Source organism: Pristis pectinata, chromosome 33, assembly GCF_009764475.1.
Source record: "Pristis pectinata isolate sPriPec2 chromosome 33, sPriPec2.1.pri, whole genome shotgun sequence".
Taxonomy (NCBI): Eukaryota; Metazoa; Chordata; class Chondrichthyes; order Rhinopristiformes; family Pristidae; genus Pristis; species Pristis pectinata.
The window spans coordinates 3,936,765-3,958,115 of NC_067437.1; the positions used below are offsets into that span (position 1 = coordinate 3,936,765).

Here is a 21,351-nt window from a genome sequence, read left to right on the forward strand (position 1 = left end):
TCTGTAACTGATCGATATCCTGCTTCATCCTTCAGCAATCTTCTACACTCTACAACACCCATCTACATTTTCATCCAGGTCATTTATATATATCACAAACAGCAGAGGTCCCAGTACAGGTCCCTGCGGAACACTGTGAGTCACGGACCTCCAGCCAGAATAAGTCCCATCGACCACAGGCAAGCCAATTATGAATCCAACTGACCAATTCACCGTGGATCCCATGCATCTTAATCTTCTGGATGAGCCTCCTATGAGGGACATCCAGAAGATTAAGATCTATAGAGATCTAAGATTCTTATAGAGGTATAAAATCATGCGGGGCATAGATAGGTAAATGAGCACAGTTTTTTTCCCAGGGTTGGGGAATCAAGAACGAGAGGGCTAGGTTTGAGGTGAGAGGGGAGAGATTTAGTAGGAACCTGAGCAGTAACTTCTTCACCCAGAGGGTGGTCAGTATATGGAATGAGCTGCCAGAGGAAGTGGTTGAGGCAGGTACGTTAATGATATTTAAAAGGTACATGGATAGGAAAGGTTTAGAGGGATATGGGCCAAACGTGGGCAAATGAGACTAGCTTAGATAGGAATCTTGGTCGGCATGGACCAGGTGGGCTGAAAGGCCTGTTTCTGTGGTGTATGACTCTATGATTCTGAAAGGAAGCACATGTAAGGTTTAGGAAGCTGAAATTAGCCAGCACCTTTGAGGAATATAATAAAGGAAGCAGGAGAGACCTTAAACCGGGAAACGGGAGAGGCCATGACATCTCCTTGGCAAGTTGGATTAAAGGGAATCCCAGGGCACTTTACACATACATTAAAAACAAGAGGGTAACTCAGGACAGGGTAGGACCACTCAAGGACAAAGGAGGGAATGTATGCCTGGAGCCAGAGAAATAGGTGATGTACTAAATGAGTACTTTGCATTGGTATTCACCAAGGAAGGACATGGGGGGGGGGGGGGGGGGGTAACAAGATCATGTAGTGCCCTGAAAGGATTTATCCCAGGTTATTGAGAGAGACAAAAGAGGACATTCCTGTGGCCTTGACAGAGATCTTTGTATCCTCTTTAGCCACAGGTGAGGTCCCAGAGGCTGGGAGAATAGCCAATGTTGTTCTTCTGTTTCGAACGGGCAATAGAGACGAACCAAGAAATTATTAGCCAGTGAGCCTTATATCAGTGGAAATTATTGGAGAAGACTCTTAGGGATAGGATCTCCTTGCACCTGTGCGTGGGAGGTCATGTCTTCCAAACTTGATTGAGTTTTTTGAGCAGGTGAGAAAGATAATTGAAGAGCTTAGGGCCTTGGATGTTGTATACATTGACATTAGTAAGGCTTTTGACAAGGTCTTTCATAGTAGGCTGATCCAGAAGACTAGGATACATGGGATCCATGGTGACTTCAGTTCAAAATTGGCTTGACCCTAGAAGACAGAGGGTAGTAGTGACTGGACATCTGTGAACACTGGTGCTCTGCAGGGATCAGTACTGGGACTTTGTTTGTTTGCAATATATTAAAATGAAAATGTAGATGGGCTGATTCATAAGTGTGGATGACATGAAAATTGGTGGTGGATATGAAGAAAGTTGTCAAAGGATTCAACAGGATATAGATCAGTTGTAGATATGGGCAGAGAAATGGCAGATGGAGTTTAATCTGGGCAAGTCTAAGCTGTTTCACTTTGGGAGGTCAAATGTTCCCACCTGCTGTAAGAAGACCACTATCATCCCAGTACCTAAGAAGATAAAGGTAACCTGCCTTAATGACTACTGACCAGTGGCTCTGACATCCACCATCATGAGAGGCTGGTCACGGCATGCATCAACTCCAGCCTCCTGGACAACCTTGACCCACTGCAATTTGCCTACCGCCGAAACAGGTCTACGACGGATGCTATCTTGTTGGCCCTACACTCATCTCTGGAGCATCTGGACAGTAAAGACACCCACATTAGACTATTGTTTATTCACTACAGCTCTGCCTTCAACACTATAATTCCGAGCAAACTCGTCACCAAACTCGGAGACCTAGGTCTCAACACCTCCCTTTGCAACTGGATCCTTGACTTCCTGACCAACAAGCTGCAATCAGTAGGGATAGGCAGCAACACCTCCAGCACGATTATTCTCAACACTGGTGCCCCACAAGGCTGCGCCCTCAGCCCCCTACTCTACTCCTTATATACTCATAACTGTGTGGCCAGATTCTGCTCCAATTCCATCTAAAAGTTTGCAGATGACACCACCGTAGTGGGCCGTATCTCAAATAATGATGAATCAGAGTATAGGAAGGAGACATAGAGCTTAGTGACATGGTGTCATGACAACAACCTTTCCCTCAATGTCAGCAAAACAAAAGAGCTGGTCATTGACTTCAGGAAGGGGGGCGGTGTACATGCACCTGTCTACACCAATGGTGCTGAGGTCGTGAGGGTTGAGAACTTCAAGTTCCGAGGAGTGAACATCACCAACAGCTAGTCCTGGTCCAACCACGTAGACACCATGGCCAAGAAAGCTCACCAGCGCCTCTACTTCCTCAGGAGGCTAAAGAAATTTGGCATGACCCTGTCGGTTTATCAATGCACCACAGAAAGCATCCTATCCGGATGCATCACAGTTTGGTATGGCAACTGTTCTGCCTGTGACCGCAAGAAACAGCAGAGAGTTGTGGACACAGCTCAGCACATCACGGAAACCAGCCTCCCCTCCATGGACTCTATCTACACCTCACTGCCTCGGTAAAGCCGCCAGCATAATCAAAGAGCCCACCCACCCCAGACATTCTCTCTTCTCCCCTTTCCCATTGGGCAGAAGATACAAAAGCCTGAAAGCACGTACCACCAGGCTCAAGGACAGCTTCTATCCTGCTGTCATAAGACTATTGAACAGTTCTCTAGTACGATAAGCTGGACTCTTAACCTCACAACCTACCTCATTATGACCTTTCACCTTATTGTCTGCCTGCACTGCACTTTCTCTGTAACTGTAAGATTTATTCTGCATTCTGTTATTGTTTTACCTTGTACTCCCTCAATGCACTGTTGTAATGAAATGATCTGTATGAACAGTACGCAAGATAAGTTTCTTGCTGAACCTCAGTATATGTGACGATAATACACAAATTCCAATATCACTGCTCTAATTGCCATCTCAACTGCATTGTGTAAAAAATAAAGTTAAACAAATGTTACCGGTTCTTACCTGTATCTCTGCTCAGCCTCCTCTTGCCAAATCCTCATGAGCCACAGCCTCTGATCTTCCACTCAAATATTATCCACTCTCACAATAGCCACTCCAAAATGGCTGCTCAGCTCTACCTTACACACTATTTATTGGCTGATTTACCTCAACACTTTTCAATCCTTTTGTTTACATCTCCCATACCTCCTCCTCATTTATCTTCTCAAAACAGGAACTGCTGACAGGTTGTGCTCCTGTTGATGAACAGACAGAGTTCCATGGATGGTCAATTACAGCTCCTATGGACAGAAAGATAAACCTTCTACAGATGGACATTAGAGTTTCTGGAGATGAATAGATACAGTTCCTACAGATGTAGAGAGAGAGTTCCCATGGACAACAGCAGAGCTCCTGCAGATGGACATTTGGTGTTCCCACTGACAGAAAGGTGCAATTCTTAATGATGGAATGGTGGGCCTCACAGAGCAGTATGGGACTTAATATATGGATGTGGAATGACTGAATATAACAGCAAGGTTTCCTGCAGAAAATGGACAGATCACTGACTGGAATAAGGTGAAATCTTATACCCATGAAACGGAGACAGTTCAGGGGAATGCTGGGTGAGAAGGCCAACAGCAAGAAGATGAGTGTGAGATGCTCACACATTGAACCCCAGGCTGTGGACAGATCAGATCATTGGCAACTCACAGATAAGGAAATGTTTTCACAGACAGGGAGTCACCGACGGGAACATCATGTTGTTCCCAGTAAAATCGAAATTAATGACAAACGTCTTCAGAACAAAATTGACCTGCCTCGTAGGAATGTGCCTCACCTATTATTTATTTCAGGATTGTTGCCTGCAGAAACTCCTCTTGGCTGTAACAAACCTCTGTCCATTTGTAGGTCTACCTGTAGGAACTCTACATTTCTATCTGTAAGACATCTGTGGAACTCTACCTGTCCTTTTGTACCATCTCTGCCTGTCAGCAATAGGATCTTCAACCTGAGGCATTCTACCTTTCTGTTTGTAGGTGCTCTGTTCGTCACTGGTAGGAACCCAACTTCTCTGTCAGTTGGTGTTGGATCTCTCTGTCTGCAGGTGATGTCATTTGTTGCATTAGCTCTACCTGTCCATATGTAGCAACTCCACTTGTGTTCCTGTTGGAACATCACCTGTCAGACGTTATCAGCTCCACATGTCAGCAGTCCGAGCTCCACATCTCCATCCTTTGGGGCCTTAATTGCCATGTTGATCCTATGTAGGGATCAAATGTTTCCCTGGCATCATTGACACAAAGTGACACCATGACGATTGAGAACAATAATTTTACTTGGTCACACAAAGTTAGTACACCATGGTATTAAAGCCATAGTTATCATCACTGAATTACATATTTGGCCACATTACCTATTCAAACGCTGGGAACTAAGCAAGTTTGCCAGAGACATTCAGCAGGTTCGAGGTCTCCAACTGTATCTCGGCCAAGCCGAGTCGGGACTCATTTCTTTCCAGTGACAGAAGAGTGAGGATCAGCTCCAGTCCGCACCGATCCCTCTTAGTGGTTCTCAGTTCCTCTCTGATTCCCAACTGGTGGGAAGTTGGAATTTTAATTTAACTGCAGATGTTTGTTCAAGAAATAAATAATAGGTGAGGCACATTTCCTATGCAAGATGTCAATTTGTTTTGGTAACATTTGTCAATAATTTTACACTTACTGGGTACAACACGATGTTTCCATCAGAGCCTGTCTGTGAAAACATTTCCTTATCTGTGAGTTGCCAAGGATCTGATAACCTCCTCAACACCCCTCCGTCCTGCACAAACATCTCTCCCTCCCTCTCCCTCTGTCACTCTCCCCAGCTTCTGCTCCAGTGGCTCTCTGTATGGTTACCGCCGTGACCCTTGTCACTGGCCGTGAGAAGGGTCCTTACAGTCAGATCCTTCCTGTACAGATAAAATATCATCCCCAACGCACGTTGCCCTCGAGACGGCTGCGGTGGGGAGGAGACGGTCACCCACCTCTTTGCAGACTTGCTAAGAGGGTGTGGAACAGGATCCAAGGGTCCGTGTCCCAGTTCATCCCCAGCAGCTGTGTCAGAGAGGACTCTCTGATCTATGGGCTGTTCCCGGGGACACACACCGAGACAGATATCAGGTGCTGCTGGAAGGTCGTCAACTCAGTGAAAGACGTTCTGTCCAAAATCTGCCCAAAACATGTTGGTCTTCCAGCACGGTGAGATGTCCGTAAGAGAATGCTGCTGACTGGCACAATCCAAGCTGCAGGAGGACGTGCAGCCAATGCAAAGGCTCTGTGGGGATGGACCACAGTCTGGGTTCCTTCCGCTACCACACATGGAGGGGCTGGGTCGGGTGGGGAAGCCTCTCTAACAATGAAAGGGGCATCACCCCAGGGGGCCACATGAGTGGCAATGCTGCTGTAGTTTTTTAAAAAATTAACACTACTAAATTTATTGACCAGGAATGTGAAAAGTTTTGCACTGTCTCTTTTGTATATGTTCTATTTTTTAATTATTTTTGAAATATAAAATGTTTAGCACTTTTCCCTGAGGTCCAGGCAACCATTCATGACAATCAAGGAGTTAAATTCACGTTTCCAAAATGCTCTCCCACTGAAACCCCAATAACCTGGCCAGTTTTGTTTCCCAATACAAGGTTTAGTTTGATCCTTTCTCTAGTTGGACCATCTAAATACTATTTCAAGAAACCCTCTTGGCTGCACCAAACAAATTCTGCCCCCTCTAAGCCTCTTACACAAAGGAAGTGCCAGTCAATATTGGGAAAGTTAGTCTCCCACTACAACAAACCTGTCACTTTTCCATCATCTGCCCACATATCTGTTTCTCTATCTCCCGCCGGCTATTGAGAGGCCTGTGGTGTAACCACATCAAAGTGACTGTACCTTTCCTATTTTTGAGCTCTACTCATACTGAGTAGAAAAGCCCTCCAGGGTGTCCTCTCTGAGTGTGGCCATGACATTCCTGATAGGTCATACAACGCCTTGGTTTGTGACTATGGACAACACTCCCGCCCAGTGGTGTTCTGCTGCAATAACACGTTTTTCTTCCTGGTTTGTGGACAACACTCCCACCTGGTGGTGTATTGCTGCAATGCCAGACTTTCTGGGAAAAAAGGACTCTGCCTTCACCCTATGACCCTCATGATCTTATATACCTCTATCAGGTCACCCCTACGTTTCAGGGAATAAAGTCCTAGTCTACACAACTTCTTCTTGTAACTCAGGCCCCCAAGTCCAGGCAACATCCTGGTAGATATTTTCTGCACTCTTTCCAGTTTCATAATATCTTTTCTATAACAGGGTGACCAAAACTATACACAGTACTCCAAGTGTGGCCTCACCAACTTCTTATACAACTGCAACGTAACTTCCCAACTCCTATACTCAATGCCCTGACTGATGAAGGCCAGCATGCCAAACACCCTGTCTACCTGTGAAGCCGCTTTCAGCGAACTCTGCACTTGTACTCCTAGGTCCCTCTGTTCCGTAACACTTCCCAGGGCCCTACCATTCACTGTATGAGTCCTACCCTGGTTTGATCTCCCAAAATGTAATACCTCACATTTATCTGGATTGAAAGCCATTTGCCAATCCTCAGCCCACATACCCAGCTGATCAAGATCCCCCTGTAATTTTGCATAACCTTCTACACATGTACACCACCACCTATTTTAGTATCATCTGCAAACTTACTAACCATGACTTGTGCATTCACATTCAAATGTTTCTATAAATCACAAATGACAAAGGTCCCAGCACCGACCCCTGTGGCACACCACTGGACACAGGCCTCCAGTCTGAGAAACAACCCTCACCCTCTGCTTCCTACTGCTGAGCCAATTATGAATCCAATCAGCTCTGTCCCTCGATCCCATGTGATCTAACGGTCCAGACTAGACTGCCATGAGGGACCTTGTCAAATGCCTTGCTGAAGTCCATATAGACAACATCCACTGCCATCCATGGATGCAGTCTCTGTGGAGTTTGCGCATTCTCCCTGGGACCATACCATGTGGGTTTTCTCCAGGTGCTCTGGTTTCCTCCCACATCCCAAAGATGCACGGGCTGGTAGGTCAATTGGCCGTTGCAAATTGCCCCTAGTCTGTGGGTGAGGGGTAGGATCTGGGAAGCCATTGATGGGAATGTGGGGAGAATAGAGTGGGTTAGGGTAAGATTAGTGTAAAAATGGGTGCTTGATGTTTGTTGCAGGCAGTGGGACAAGGGTTTGTTTCTCCCCATGGCTATGGCCTTCTCCTCAGTCAATACAGATGAGAAATATTCATTTCAGACCTCACCCATGTCCTCTGTCTCCACACACTCAGAAAGCCACTTTGGTCCCAATGGGAGGGTGATGTGGCCCAGGAAGAGTGGGCCATATAAAAATGAAGGGGGAGCAGACCTGGCAGATTGTAGTGGGAGCCAGTGCACTGACGCCATCCTTTATTATGAGCAGTAGCCCAGCTCCTATTCTTCTCTGCTGCTCCCTCCTAAAGGTCGAACAACCTGGAACAGGTTTGGCCATTCTGCAACCATGCTCTGTAACAGCTGTTATGTCGTTCGTATTTCTGACCATGTGTGCTATTCATTCATTCACCTTGTCGCAGATGTTACACACATTTAGATGTGAACATTTGAAAACAAACTGCAGATGCTACGCAGAGATTGCCGGAAACACTCGGCATCATTTGTATAGGTATGTTACAAACAACAAAGGTCCCAGCACCAATCCCTGCAGCACACCACTTGTTACAGATAAACAACTCTCCACCAACACCCTCTGCCTCCTCTCACCAAGCCAGTTTTGGATTTAATTTACCAACACACCTTGGATCGCTTGTGCCTCAACTTTCGGAACAGCCTACCATTGGAACTTGTCAAAAGTCCATGTAAGCCACGTCTATTCCGCTGCCTTCATCACTCAGAAGTCTCCGCAAAAACAATCAGATCTGTGAGACAGGATCTCCCTGAACAAACCGTGCTGACTCCTTTTAATCAGTCCCCAGCTTTCCAAGTGAACATAAATCCTGAGCCTCAGAACCTTTTCAAGCAATTTCCCTACCACTGACGTCAGGCTCACTGGCCCGTACTTTCCAGGATTATACCCACCGCCCTTTATAAATAAGAGGTCAACATTAGTTATCCTCCAGTCATCTGGAACCTCTCCCATGGCGAATATAGCTGCAAAACTGTCTGTCAGATCCCCAGCAATCTCCTCTCTTACTTCCCTTAGCAGCCGGGGACAGATCCTGTTGGGGATTTATCCACCGGTCACCGCCGCCTCCTGTCCAGCCTGACCGCGATTCACTCTACACGGTCCGCACTGCCGTATCCCTTTCAGGTCCGCTTGGGTTTCATTCTGCCGCGTCCGCACATATTTTCCTCCCCGGCGCAGCCCCGCAGGGTTCCGGTCGGATCGCTTCTGCTTCACTTCGCCTCCACAGCCTATTCTTACTTCGGTTCGCTCGGTGCGCCGCCGCTTCACCGTAACACCTCGTCACTTTCCAAAACAACCTTTGCAACAGCCCCGAGGACCCTCCCCGTTGTTCGCCGCCGCTTTGTTCCATCCCGTCAGCTTCTGATTGACCCTACATGGTCCGCACCGCCGTATTCCTTTCAGGTCCGCTTAAGCTCCATCCTTCCGCGTCCGCACCGCGTTGGCCGGAGCCACTCCTGATCACCCTATGATTTTATTTTAGAATGCAACTTAATTGCAAACTATTCCAACAGAGGGTTCAAGTCATTCCATCTGATTTACAAAATCAAAATGTATGTAGGTTTTGAAACAATTTGAAACTAATTTTCAAGAAATCCCCGGCAAGCGTCACGCTGCCGGTCGATACCCACCTGGGTCGCTTCACTTCACTGGACAGAACCGCGTCCACTTCACCACGCCCGGAGCGCTCGATCATCCGCTCAGACCCCTTCCCATATTATCCTATTCCGACCCCCTCTGCTCCCACCTGGTGACTTTATTCGGTCCCCGCGCATCCCTGCTGCCCCCGACCTCTGCCCGCTGGTCAGATCGCTCCCGCTTTGCGCTGCCATCTCCGCAACCTCTTCACATTGCGCGGTCTACGTCCGATCGCCCTTTACTCGCAGCTTCACCTGGCAGCCGGCTATTACTGCGCGCTCTTGGTCCGCCGCCGCCTTGCCCACCGTTCACCCTACACGGTCCGCACTATCGCGTTCCTTTCAGGTCCGCCCCACGCCGCCTTGCCCGCGGTTCACCCTATACGGTCCGCACTGCCGCACTCCTTTCAGGTCCGCCCCGGCTTCATTCTGCCGCGTCCGCAGCCGCTTCATTCTATCCGGTCCGTTCCCTAATCACCCCTCCCGCACACCGCTACTCTCGTCGGATCGCTCCCGCTTCGCTCTGCCTGTTCCTGCTTCACCTCGCCTGGTGCTCTGGCGTTTAACGTTGCCAGATCAACATCGACTTCGTCTCTGCGTCTCCAGATTGCGCGGTCCCTGCTTCAGATTCCAGGATCTGCAGCTTCTTGTATCTCCACTTCCCTTCCCATGATGCTGCCCACGGGACATAGGACGTGCATCACCTCCTTTCCCCCTTCCCCTCCCACCATCCAGGGACCCAAAATAGTCCTTCCAATTTCAGATTATCATTGCTTTTTTCACTCTCTCTCCACGGATGTGGCTGTTGCAATTTATCTCCTTTTTCTCTTTTCTCTCCATCCCGACTCTTTGCTGAAGTTTGGGGAAAGGTGATGCACCTCCAAGGTCCCGTGGAAGCGTCATAGGAAGGGAAATAAAGAGACACAAGAAAGTGCAGATCCTGATATCTGAAGCAACACACAAAATGTTGGAGGAACCCAGCGGGTCAGGAGTGTAACGGGAAGGGAAGCGGTTGTTGGAGACGGCCCTCCTATCCGTCCCTATTTCCATTAGGAGGAGCTGGCATTGCGGCAATACACCAGCAGGTGGGAGTGTTGTCCACAAATCTTGAGGGGCTGTCATTGTGGCAGGATACCACCAGGTGGGGATGTTGTCCACACCTGCCACAATGACAGCCCCTCATTGGGAGGCTGGTGGGGATAGAGGGGGTTACGGAGTGAGGAAGGGGTGTTGAGGCTGGGGGCGGGGGAGAGACAAATTGGGAGGGGCAGAGAGAGAGTTATAGAGATAGGGTGGGGTGTAGCAGCTGGAGATGGTTGGAGAGATAAGGAGGGGCTACAGATGAGGGGGTTTCAGGTAGTCATGTTGCAGCGGTATCTTTTCGCCAGGAACTTGGATATTTTGTTTACATTTAAGAGAAAAGTAGAAGCTCCATTGTAATAGCACCTTTCACTTTCCTTGCAGCAACCCAAAGAAATTTACAGCTAAATGAAGTGATGGTGTGGTCACTGCAGAAGCTGGTTCATGTACAGCAAAGCCCCACAGTCGGAATGTGAGAATGATCAGATTATCTGCTTTAGTGATGTCACTTGGGGTATAAATATATGCAAGAACTCTGAGATCTCCCGTGCTCTTCCTCAAAGCAGTGCCTCGGGCAAGGTACAACGGGCATGCATTGCTTTAGTACGTTTTTCATCGTCAGATGGAAGAGTTGTCGCTGTTGTAGGAAATGCAACAACATGCCAATCAATGCACAGCAGACTCCCACAGACAGCAATATGATAATGATGGGATTACTCCACAGATCGATGGTATGAAACTAATGGACCAAATGGCCTGTTCTAGTTCTAGTGAGGTTTGTTAAGAGATAACTACTTGTCCCCTCTCGCTCTCCTAAACTCAAGTAGATACAAGCGGCTATTTTGAGAAGGGCTGCTTCAAGCTGGAAGTGCTGCTGGAAGGTCAAAGTGCAGGCTTTGGTGAACTCCAGGCTTTGGTGAGGGTGAGCGGCATTAAGGTAAGGCAAGGTAAGGGTTTTCCGTTTTTCCTCAGTCTGCTAGTTTACTGAAGGGGCAGAAATGGCAGTCAGTGGAGATATGGGAGATCAGCCAATGGTCAAGTGCCCCTAACCACTATGTCTGCAACAAATGTGTCCAGCTGCAGCTCCTCTCAGAAAGCAGAGCGGCATTTGGATTCACTGAGGAGCATACAGGAGGAAAAGAGTGTCACAGATAGAAGGTTCAGGGAGGTGAAAGTCGAGTTTATTGTCAGATGCACAAGTCCATGTGTGCACAGGTGCAGTGAACAACTTATTTGCAGCAGCATCACAGGCACAGAGCATCAGATAAGCAACATTCACAAGAAAAACATAAATTAAACATAAATTATACAAAGTTTTTACAAAAATGAACACAATTGGAATAAAAATAAACAATGTCCATTGTAGTGCAAAGTAATCAAAGTGGTCCCAGTGTTGCTGTACTGAGGTAGTGATTAGGATTGTGCAGGCTGGTTCAAGAACCGAACGATTGAAGGGAAGTAGCCGCTCCTGAACCTGGTGGTGTGGGATTTCAGGCTTCTGTACCTCCAGCCCGATGGGAGCTGTGAGAAGAGGGCATGGCCCGAATAGTGGGGATCTTTGATGCCTTGAGGTATCGTCTCCTGTAGATACTCCTGATGGCGGGGAGGGATGTGTATTGGGCTGCGTCCACTACTCTCTGCAGCTTCTTACGTTCCTGTGCTTTGGAATTGCCATACCAGACCATGATGCAACTAGTCCGGATACTTTCAACAGTGCATCTATAGAAGTTTCGTTAGAGTGTTCAGTGACAAGCCGAAGCTCCTTAACCTTCTCAGAAAGTAAAGATGCTGACGTGCTTTCCTTGTGACTGCATCTGTGTGCTGGGCCAAGGTCAGCTCATCTAACGCCCAGGAATTTAAAGCTGCTGACTCTCCACGGCCGATCCTCCAATGTAGCTGGCAAATGTTCACCCTTCTTCCCCTGCCTGAGGTAAATGATCAGTTCTTTAGTTTTACTGACGTTGAGCGAGAGGTTGTTGTTGTGGCTCCACTCAACCTGGTGTCCCATCTCGCTCCTGTACGCTGACTCATCACCACCTGTGATTCATCCAACAACAGTGGTGTCATCAGTGAATTTGAAGATGACATTGGAGCTGTGTGTAACCACACAGTCATGTGTGCGTAGAGAGTAGAGCAGGGGGCTAAGCACACAGCCTTGAGGGGCACCTGTGTTGATGGACAACGAGGAGGAGATGTTGTTACTGATCCTCACTGACTGAAGTCTGCCAATGAGGAAGTCGAGGATCCAGTTGCAGAGAGAGGCACGGAGCCAAGGTCTCACAGCAGGCTGATATATGAGTTTCTATTGTCCAGATGGTTCAGAGCAGAGTGAGGAGCCAGAGAAATCACATCTGCTGTTGACCTGTTGTGGTGGGAGGCAGATTCGAGCAGATCCAGGTCATCTCTGAGGCAGGAGTTGATTCACACCATAACCAACCTCTCAAAGCACACCATTACGGTTGATGTAAGTGCTACTGGACAGTAGGTATCGAGGCAGGTCACCACCCTCTTCTTGGGCACCGGTACAGTAGGTGCCTTTTTGAAGCAGATGGGAAACTCAGACCACAGAAGCGAGATGTTGAATATGTCTGTAGATTCTCCAGCCAGTTGGTCCGCACAGATCTTTAGTGCTCGGCCAGGTAGACCGTCTGGACCAGGCGCCTTTTGTGGATCCACCCTCTTGAAGAATGCCCAGACATCAGCCTCAGAGACTGAGATTACGGGGTGATCCGGAGATGTGGGGGCTCGTGTGGGTGTGTCGTAGTTCTCCCTATCAAAGCGTGCATGAAGGGCATTGAACTCAGCCAGGAGTGATGGGTCATTGCCACTTATGGTACCTGATCACCTTATAGGAGGTGATACTATGCAAGCCCTGCCACAGCTGTCGAGCGTCCATCCCTGATTCCAGTTTAGTCGGAAATTGCCTCTTTGCGCTCACAATGGCCTTCTGGAGGTCGGTACCTGGACTTCCCATGTGACTCTGGATCACCAGCTGTAAACACCACAGATCCAATGTTCAGCTGATTGTGAATTTCCTGGTTCATCCAGAGCTTCTTGTTGGGGAAGACTCAGAATCCCGAAAACAATCCCCAATTCGCTCCTCCACCTCTGTCGTCCAGCTGTTCGTCGTCCTTGTCACCGCTGCTGAGCGCTTCAATCCCTGTCTGTACGCAGGCAGAAGAAGCAGAGCCAGTGGTCAGATTTACCAAAGTGTGCGTGAGGGATGGAGCAGTAGGTGTTCTTAATGGTGGGGTACACTCCTTCGCTCTTGTTGATCATAGCACTTAGTACCTGATGCCTGCCTGAGGTGAGGTGTAGACTGCAGTCAGGATGAGGGCGGAAAACCCCCGCGGTAGGTAGAATGGTCGGCACTTCACTGCCAGATGTTCCAGGTCAGGGAAGCGGGAATGGGACAAGACCGCCACGTCCGTGAGTTGATCATAAAGCAGACGCAGCCGCTGTTTCCTTCCCCATCACTGCCATCTGGTCCATGCGGCAGATCGAAAACCCCTCGGGATGGAGCGCTGTGTCAGGGGAATTGTGGGTGAGCCATGTCTCTGTAAATCAGAGGACACAGCAATCCCTCATCTCTCTCTGATAAAGCCATCTTGCTCTGAGGTCCTTAATCTTGTTTGTTAATGATTGTACACTGGCCAGGAAGGTGCTGGTGGGAGGGTGGCCTTAGAGCCCTGCGCTTCAGTGTTACCTGAAGCCCTCCCCAATGACCACATTTTCTGACACAATGGAGACCTCCCCCGATGTTTCAAGGGCATGTACTCACCCTCTGGGTGGCCTGTTCTGCCGAATCTGTCGGTTCAGTCTAAGCTTCACAGTAATGCTAATTCATTTTAGTGACTTAAAAGCACACTATTTATTGCAGTACTTTCCACTGCAGTTTTCAGGTTTAAAAGGTCAGATCTTGAGTATAAAAATACGTTGCTGTTAGCTACCTGCAGTGTTCGCCTCTCTCCAGTGCCATCTTGAGCATTGTACCCAATTCATGGGCACAGGATTTAGTCTGTAGGTCAGTGATCTGTCGGTTTTCTGCAGGAAACCTTGCTGTTATCTTTAGTCATTCCACGTCCGTATATTAAGTCCCATACTACTCTATGAGGGCCACCATTCCATCGTTAAGAATTGCACCTTTCTGTCAGTGGGAACACCAGATGTTCATCTGTAGGAGCTCTGCTGTTGTCCATGGGAACTCTCTCTGAACATCTGTAAGAACTGTATCTGTTCATCTCCAGAAACTCTAATGTCCATCTGTAAAAGGTCCGTAGGATCTGTGGAGCTCTCTCTGTTTGTCAACAGGAGTTCAACCTCTCTAACTACACGAACTGTAGAAACACAGCCAGTCAGCTCCAGTAACTTTATTTGTCTCTCCCCATTGATCGATAGGAACTGTGGGAGTTCGCAATATCTAAATATTGGAACACAGTCTGTGAAGTTTGGGAACCACACCCGTCCACCTGTGGGTGCTCGACCCATCCACTTGTGGGTGCTCGACCCGCCCACCTGTGGGTGCTGCAACATTCCATCTGTTAGAGCTCGACCCAGCTGTCTGTAGGAGCTCCGCTGCTCATCTGTTGAAATTCCAGTCTGTCTGCGGGAAGGTTAATCCCAGGTTGTAGGGGCTGCACCTCTGACCATGGAGGAGAGGAGGGTCCTGGTCTCTGGGTCTCACTGTGTCTGAAATAGGGGTTGTGTGAACGAGGGAACCACAGATGTCTCAGGAGACTCCCGGCTCAACTATCCTTGACAAAGCTAAATCACATGGAGCTTGGGTTCTTTTTTAGAAGCAAACAATTTGCTTCTTTTCCTTTGGAAATTCTCACCCAATCTATAAAGAGATTAGCATTTACCTGCTTTGGAGCTTGTGATAACTTCTGTTATAACACAGAGAGGGAAAGTTGTGTCAGTTTATCTGAGAGCACACATCTTTATCCTGTCGAAGGCCTTCTCCTGGTCCAAGCTGACCAGGCAGGCATCCACCCCTCTGTCCTGCACGTAGGTGATGGTATCCCTGAGCAGCATGAGGCTGTCAGAGATTTTCCTGCCAGGTACAGCAGAGGTTTGGTCTGGGTGAATCTCTGTGTACATGATGGACATGCTCTCCTAAATGGGTTTTGTGGAGGGAATCAGAAATTGGATCCAACTGCTTTACGCAGATATCTGTGGTGAAATTCAAATTATTGTGTGGGAAAGAGATAGCTTCTCTATCAAGTCTGGAGTCAGGCAGGGTTTCCCACTGTCCCCCTTGTCTTACTTATGTCCTGCAGAGACCCCTTTGCCGAATCCATCAGGAGGGATGAGAGCATTAAAGGGTGACGTTGCTAGGCAGTGGGGGCACCTGGGTCAAACCCTCCCTGTACACGGGCGATGTTGCCGTCTTGTGCTCAGATCCACGGTCAGTTCACAGATTGATCAGCATCTGCAAACAGTTTGAGTTGGTATCAGGGGCTAGAGTAAGAGCAAGGCCGTGGTCTTTGGTGACTGACCCGTCTGATCCAATGTCCCCTTCACTGTCAGGTCTAACTACGTGAGGGTGCTGGGGATCTGGTTCTGAGGGGCTGAGGTGGGTAACAAGAATTGGCTGGAGCAGATTGGAAAGGTCAAACAAAAATTGGGTCTGTGAAAACAGTACGATGTGCTCTCAGGGCTGCTGTACTTGGTGCAGGTGTGGCCTGTTCCTCTCCCTTGGTAATCACCCGGGACATCTGACATGTCATGATGCATGTCCCGAGAGAACAGGGGCAAAAGTGTCCCCAGAGAATAGGGGCAAAAGTGTCCCTGACTTTGCCCTCATCCTGATGACCACCTTCGTGTGTGGCTGCATCAGGCTGTGTGTGGAACCAAAGTACGCGGGCACCAAGTGTCACTACGTACCGAGGTTCTACCTGTCCCTGGTGTTGCGAAGGATGGGTCTGGCCCCCGTTGCCGCGCAACGTCCCGGTCAGCTGGACGTTGCCGCACTACCTGTCATTTGTGAATGAGTTCTTCCAAGCAAATACCTTTGACCATGTCCATCAGGCAGTGGTCAGTATGGAACAACCTGCAGACGCTGTGGGACAGTGGCTCGATGGATACACTGGGGTGGTTCCCTGAGCAAACTGTCTAAATCATCTGGCAGAACTCACCAACAAGCATCAAGACCTCGCTTGGCTGGTGGTGAGAGGGGCCCTCATAGTCAGATCCTTCCTGTACAGATGAAATCATTCCCAACACACGCTGTCCTTGAGACAACTGCAGTGGGGAGTTGTAATCCCAATACAGTTGTAATCAGAAGCACAAGTAGAGTTGTGACAGATGGACAGGTAGAGCCAATGCAGGAACTGATAGGTCCTGCAAACAGAGAGATTCAACACCAACTGACAGAGAATTTGGGTTGCTACAAGCAACAAACAGAACACCTACAAACAGAAAAGTAGAATCCCCCAGGTTGACGATCCTGTTGACGACAGGCAGAGATGCTACAAAAAGACAGGTAGAGTTCCACAGATGTTCTTCAGATGGAAATGTAGAGTTTCCACAGGTGGACAGGTAGAGCTAATGCAACGATGACAGCTCCTGAAGACAGAAAGATTGAAACCCACTGACAGAGAAATTGGATTTCTGTGAGCAAGTTGAATTCTGACATCTGTCTTTAAATGACTCCCACATGTCAGAAGGACAGTTGCTCCCAATATAATCTTCTCATCTCCAGCCCAATACAGTTGTAATCAGCCTTTCCCCAATTTAGCACTTTCCCCCAATATCCAGTCTTCTAATTATCTATAACAGTCTGATAACTCGTTGAGTTATGATCACTGTTCCCAATATGCTCTCCCACTGAAACTCCAATCACCTCAGCAAACTTATTTTCCAATACAAGGTCTGGTATGGCCCATTCTCTGGATGAACTACCTACATACTGTGTCAAGAATCCTTTCTCAATTCTATCCTACGTAAGCCTCTGGCACTCAGGAAGTTCCAGTCAATATTGGTGAAGATGGTCTGCGCTTGAGTTTCGAAGAATAAGAGGACTAGTAGGTATCCTTGAACTAATCTCACTAAAACTAGGCATTGAAATAAAATGGCATTTTTGGAGGCCATTGGTTCATTAAGTCCGAGGCATCTCATTGTGGAGCAATCCTGTCATTATCATCTTGATACCTGTGGGAGCTTTCCTTGCAAAACATGCCTGTCACGATTCCTGCAGGCACAGTAGTGTAGCGGCTAGTGTAACACTATTACAGCCCCAGTGACCCGGGTTCAATTCCAGCCACTGTGTGTAAGGAGTTTGTACGTTCTCCCCGTGTCTGCGTGGGTTTGCTCCAGGTGCTCCGGTTTCGTCCCACATTCCAAAGACATACGGGTTAGGAAGTTGTGGGCATGCTATGTTGGCGCCAGAGGCGTGGCTTTTTGCACTCTACGCAAAAAGATGCATTTCACTGTGTGTTTCGATGTTCATGTGACTAATAAAGATATCTTATTTCCAACTTACTTCATTGTCCGTCAAGCTGCACTGGGATGTCCTGAGGATCTAAATGGTATTTCAAAAACACTTGTCTGTTTTGCCGTGATCAAGGCACTGTTCCCTCTGCTCATCAACACTGTTAAGGGTCTTGCCATTAACAGTGCACTGTCCCTTTACATTTGATCTCCCAAGGTGCAACACTTCACATTTGGCCAGGTTGAACTCCATCTGCCACTTCTCTGCCCATATCTGCAACTGATCTATATCCCGCTGTATCCTTTGGCAGTCTTCTACGCTATCCACAACACCACCAGTTTTTATATCACCTGCAAACTTGTACATTTTCCCACCCATGTACATTTTCATCCAGGTCATTTATATACATCACAAACAGCAGAGGTCCCAGTATGGATCCCTGAGGAACACCACTAGTCACAGACCTCCAGCTAGAATAAGTCCCATCGAACACTACCCTCTGTCTTCTACGGGTAAGCCAGTTCTAAATCCAAATGGCCAAGTCACCATGGATCCCATGCATCTGAATCTTCTGGGTGAGCCTCCCACGAGGGACATTGTCAAACGGCTTATTAAAATCCATCTAGGGGTGTATCATCCCAGGGGACCTCATAAGGGGCAATGGTGTTATGGTTTATATAAAAATGAACACTACTGAATGTATTGACCATGAGTGTTAAAAGATTTGCACTGTCTCTTTTGTATATTTTTTATTGTGTAATAAAATGTATATTTGAAAATTTTTAAAGGAATTTTTTCCCTTCTTCTCGTCCATCTGCCCTACCAGGAGGCACTCAACCCACTGCCTGCAGTAACTCCCCTTGGCTGTCTGTAACAAACCTGTCTATCCATTTGTAGGTCTACCTGTCCACCTGTAGAACATCTGTGGAACTCTACCCATCCTTTTGTAGCATCTCTGCCTGTCGTCAACAGGATCTTCAACCCGAGGGATTCTACTTTTAAGTTTGTAGGTGCTCTGTTTGTCGCTCAGAGGAACCCAACTTCTCTCTCAGTTGGTGTTGAAGTTCTCTGTCTGCAGGTGCTGTCATCTGCTGCATTAGCTCTACCTGTCCATATGTAGCAACGCTACTTGTGTTCCTAGAACATAGAACATAGAAAACCTACAGCACAATTCAGGCCCTTTGGCCCACAAAGCTGTGCCGAACATGACCCTACCCTAGAAATTACTAGGCTTACCCATAGCTTACTCAGCTCCATGTACCTATCTAACAGTCTCTTGAAAGACCCTATCGTATCAGCCTCCACCATCGTTTCCGGCAGCCTGTTCCATGCACTCACCACTCTCTGAGTAAAAAACTTACCCCTGACATTTCCTCTATATCTACTCCCCAGCACCTAAAACCTATGTCTTCTTGTGGCCACCAATTCAGCCCTGGGGAAAAGCCTCTGTCTATCTACCCTATCAATATCTCTCATCATCTTATACACCTCTATCAGGTCTCCCCTCATCCTCCGTCTCTCCAGGGAGAAAAGGCCGAGTTCCCTCAACTTGCTTTCATAAGATATGCTCCGCATTCCAGGCAGCATCCTTGTAATTCTCCTCTGCACCCTCTCTATGGCTCCCACATCTTTCCTGTAGTGAGGTGATCAGAACTGAGCACAGTACTCCAAGTGGGGTCTGAACAGGGACCTATATAGCTGCAACAATACCTCACGGCTGTTGGAACATCACCTGTCGGATGTTATCAGCTCCACATGTCAGCAGTCTGAGCTCCAAATTTCCATGCTTTGGGGCCCTAATTGCTACATTTAATTCTATGTAGAAGTTAAATGTTTACCTTGCACCATTGATACATACTGACACCAGGCGACTGGGAACAATAACTTTACTTGGTCAAACAAAGTTAATGCACCATGGTATTAAAGCCATAGTTATTATCACTGAATTATATATTTGGCCATGTCACTGATTATAATGCTGGGAGCTAAGCAAGTTTGCCAGAGACATTAAGCAGGTTCGGGGTCTCCAGTTGTATCTCGACCAAGCTGAGTTGGGACACATTTCTTTCCAGTGAAGGAAGAGTGAGGTTCAGCTCCAGTCTGCCCCGATCCCTCTCAATGGTTCTCAGTCCCTCCCTGATTCCCAATTATATGTAAGCTAGAATTCTAACCCAACTGTAGATTAAAATTTCACCCTGAAATTCAAAATAGGTGAGGCATATTACTAGACATATTCATATCCGTTCTGGTGCCTCAAAAACAACAAATTTCATATCATATGTCAGTGATAATAACTCTGATTTTGATTCTGATTCTGAGAGGTCAATTTGGTAGATGACATTTGTCAATAATTTCACTTTTGCTGGGAACAACATGATGTTCCCATCAATGTCTCCTAAATTTTCACCTTATTCCTGTAGTGTGTAGATTAGTGATCCATCCATTGTCAGTGACAGACCTACTTGTCATCTCCAGTTATTCCATCTGTCCAGTTTTTGAGAATCCTAATCTCTGACGCAATGATTAAGGCGCCATTCTTAATCCATCATCAGGAATTGCACTGATCACCTGTCCAAGCTCACTTCCCAGTACTGGTATGGCCGCTACTCTGGTCGAACTACCTACATGCTGTGTCAGAAACCTGACTGGATGCACCTAACAAATTCTGCCCCATCTAAGCCTCTGCTGAAAGGAAATCTCGGTCAGTATTGGGGAAGTTAATGCACTGCAATTACCCTGTTGGGTCGGCTTGTATCTGTTTGAGTTTAGAAGGGTGAGAGGAAGCACACAGGTACACCTGAACTAATCTCTCTAAAGCTGGGCATTGAAATGTTGTGCAGGGGAGATCAGGTCTCACAAATCTGATTGGATGTTTTGAGGAGGTAGCTGAGAAAATTGATGAAGGCAACAGGGTAAATGTGTTTTATCTGAACTTTAGCAAAGCTTTTGACAAGGTCCCACATTGTAGACTGGTCTACGAGGTTAAGGCTGAAGCGTATTGGTAAACTGGATCCAAAATGGTCTTGTTGATAGGAGGTAATGAGTCATGGTGGATGAGTGCTGTTCTGACCAGCGGTCTGTAACAAGTGGTGTACTGCAGGGATTGTGCTGGGACATTTGTTGCTTGTAATATCTATAAATGACTTGCATGAGAAGGTAGGTGGTGTGATCAGTAAATTTGCAAATGATATGAAAATTGGTGGAGACATTGGAGGTGACTGCTTGGTTATGTACAGTAAAGCTGAGAGATTTACTTTGGTTGTTGGTCTCTGAACTCCAATCCCCCGTTTCATGAAGGAATTCAGTTTGTTTGTGGGTTAGTTGTGCAGCTCTGCCCCCAAGTGCCAATGGTGGAAGGAGCAAGAGATGATACATTTCTCGACGCGTGCTGTCTTAGTTTAACTAAACTACCAGCTTAGTTCTGGTACTGAGATGGGCTCTGGATGAGATGTCCCACTCCTCACACCTGACAACCTCCAAGTATGAAACAAATATACAGTTATCAAGTTGGAGAAAATGAATTAGGCAGCAGTGGTGCAGACAGAATTGCACAGAGCCGGTAAATTGCCGATTATTTATTTATTTGTTTCCATTTACTTCTCTTTTCGAAGATCCTGCAACAGTTATTAGACGAAGTGTGTTCTGCTATTTCCCCACTGCCCTCTCCCCTCGCGCTCATTCATTATACAAAGAGGAAAGAGGGAAGACGGTGCTGGTTGTTGTATCTGGCCAAAATAACATCCTCTCGCGTGGCATTACTGCGTTTG

The 21,351-nt window shown here is 47.4% G+C and overlaps 1 long non-coding RNA gene across 2 annotated transcripts in view; it reads right to left on the reverse strand.

Moving 5' to 3' along the window:
- Positions 1-9,736, reverse strand: part of LOC127585577 (uncharacterized) — a 32,383-nt gene extending 22,647 nt beyond the window's left edge. For both annotated transcript variants that reach the window (XR_007958537.1, XR_007958538.1), the window contains exon 1: positions 9,615-9,736. This is a non-coding gene — a long non-coding RNA (uncharacterized LOC127585577). The remainder of the gene's footprint in view (positions 1-9,614) is intronic.
- Between the last annotated feature and the right edge of the window lie 11,615 nt (positions 9,737-21,351).